At 36.3% G+C, this 2,797-nt stretch overlaps 1 non-coding gene across 1 annotated transcript; it reads left to right on the forward strand.

The window, feature by feature from the left end:
* Nucleotides 1–269: 269 nt before the first annotated feature.
* On the forward strand, nucleotides 270–372 carry LOC113220493. The gene has a single exon (XR_003307366.1). It is a non-coding gene; the product is annotated as a U6 spliceosomal RNA (small nuclear RNA).
* The last annotated feature ends 2,425 nt before the right edge of the window (nucleotides 373–2,797 follow it).

A 2,797-nucleotide genomic window follows, 5' to 3' on the forward strand; every position in this document is an offset into this window, starting at 1 on the left:
AATGTTTTGAATAACACCCCTCAATAAATGTGTACAAGAGTCTGTCTGAACCTATTCTGGTTCGGGGGCTGCTTGATTAACCAAAAACAGAAAAAAATGTGTACAATACTGGAAAAATAGCTGTTTTGTAGCTTTTGCCATCCTGCCTCAGATTTACTTATGCTTTTGACTTACTTCATAATCTTTAAGTAATAACCAAATTGCAAACAATTGAGCATTAAAACTAATGACAATAACGGATTATAATATGTTAGGTAAAAAGAATCCATGTGCTTGCTTCGGCGGCACACATACTACAGTTGGAACAATACAGAGATTAGCATGGCCCTGTGCAAGGATGACATGCAAATTCGTGAAGCATTCCATATATATATATGATACTCCAAAAGCAGACATAAGGACAAAAGGAAGGACAGAAGGAAGAAAGGAAAGAAGGAAGAAAATAAGGAAGAAAAGGGTGGGATAAGGAAAAATTTCCTTTACAAAATAGCAGCTAGTAAATATAGAAAGGTAAAATCGAAAATCACCATTTTTAAAACCCTCAATATAATAATTGATTTAGATAAGGTCATTAATGGATTCTAAACCCATGATCTCAAATTATCACCCACAGATTGGTTATTAGTTCCAAAGTTAAACACTGTACCTTTACAATGGAGAGATCTGGCTGGCACCACTTTAAGTAACTTAGCAAACTTAGCATCACCAATATTGGAGAAACCTTTCAGTATGTTCAGTCTGATATGATATAACAAATACACAGTATTATCTGTGTAGTATTCTTGTTCAAAACACTTCACCCCAACTTAATTATGAGTTAACATTCAGACAAATCCAGAATACAGACCATACCACAAGACAATTAACTGACCTGGACTCTAACATCAGTTAATGTCATCAAATACAAAAAAGGCAATAGGACCGTAGTAGATTAAGAGACATAAAAAAAGGAATAAAAGACATTTGGAGAGCAATTGGGAAAATTTAACAATGAACTGTATAATAGGTGATACTGTATTACATTTTATTTTCTTAAGCGTGATAGTGGCATTGTAAAGATAAAACAATGTATATTTTTAGAAAACACATGCCAGGTATTAGAGAGTGGAAATGTCATATCTGCAAATGTTTTCAAGTAGTTCCACAAAAATTAAAAGAGAGAGGAGGCACTCAGGGTGTCGGAAATGTTAACACTTTGTGAATCCAGGTGAAAGGTATGTGGTATTTATTGTACTATTCTTTTTTGTTTTGTTTTGTTTTGTTTTTGAGACGGAGTCTCGATCTGTCACCAGGCTGGAGTGCAATGGTGGGATCTCAGCTCACTACAACCTCCACCTCCTGGGTTCAAGCAATTCTCGTGCCCCAGCCTCCTGAGAAGCTGGGATTACAGGAACCCGCCACCACACCCAGCTAATTTTTGTATTTTTAGTAGAGACAGGGTTTAACCATGTTGGCCAGGATGGTCTCGATCTCCTGGCCTCGTGATCCTCCCGCCTTGACCTCCCAAAGTGCTGGGATTACAGGCATGAGCCACTGCGCCTGGCCTATTGTACTGTTATATAACCTTTTGGTAAGTTTGAAAATTTTCACAATAAAGAGTTAGGGAGAAAATCTTTCACTTTTATTTTTTATTGTGTTTAAACTTTAAACCCACAGCCACATCATATAGAAAATCTTTACAGTATGTCCAAAATCAGGCTATCAACATATATTTTATATTTCTGTTATTAATTTGGTTTTTCTTCCCAAGGCATCATCATCTGAAAATAATAGTTCTTTCAGTTTTTTGTCTAGGAAGTAACAGTATGTTGTACTAAGGACTGAAATATCTAATCCTTGACTTTTCACTGTGTTTCCAGGAACGTGAGCAGTAATGCAATGGTTATTACTTGATGGTAATTATTGAGTCTACCAGAACTTTAGAGTTTACAGATCACTAATTTCATTATTTAGTTTTATACATGAGAAAACTAAGGTAAAGAATATATAATGACCCGTTTTAGTACACGTTGGCAGATATTAGCAAAGTGGAGCCCAATTTTCTCAGCTCTAACCCAATCCAATGTTTTTTGTACTAAAAAATTACTAGAACATGCTTGTATGGATGTTGACTCTAGAAGTTATATTACTACATGATAAAAGAGTTTGTTAGTTCTTTCAAATATTGGTTGATATGAGTGTTAGCCAATTATAATCATGTAACCATAGCATATATAAGTGGGAGGTATTCATCGAATGGCAATAACAAGGGTAAATCTGGGGAGCATTATTATTGTTTGGAGTGGATTTAACTTTTTATTTAAATATAGAAACTTCTTAATGGTGGCTGGGCACGGTGGCTTACGCCTGTAATCCCAGCACTTTGGGAGGCTGAGGTGGGCTGATTGCCTGAGCTTGGTAGTTCGAACCAGCCTGGGCAACATGGCAAAACCCCATCTGTACTAAAATTACAAAAAATTAGCCGGGTGTGGTGGCTGGCACCTGTAATCTCAGCTATTCGGGAGACTGAGGCAGAGCAATTGCTTGAACTTGGGAGGCGGAGGTTGCAGTGAGCCGAGATCGTGCCATTGCACTCCAGCCTGGGCAACAGAACAAGACTCTGTCTCAGAAAAAAAGAAAGAAAAAGAAAAGAAACTTCTTAATGGTATATAAAATAAATAAATTATGTGATAGACACCAGTATCTAAGTTGCTTTCACAAAATATTTGGGAAAAGCTTAACATACATTGAGTTATTTTATATCTTTATAGCTAAATACTTCACTGTCCTTTTGAAGGAGAAATATAATTTGTTCAGC

This window comes from Piliocolobus tephrosceles, chromosome 6 (genome assembly GCF_002776525.5).
Source record: "Piliocolobus tephrosceles isolate RC106 chromosome 6, ASM277652v3, whole genome shotgun sequence".
Taxonomy (NCBI): Eukaryota; Metazoa; Chordata; class Mammalia; order Primates; family Cercopithecidae; genus Piliocolobus; species Piliocolobus tephrosceles.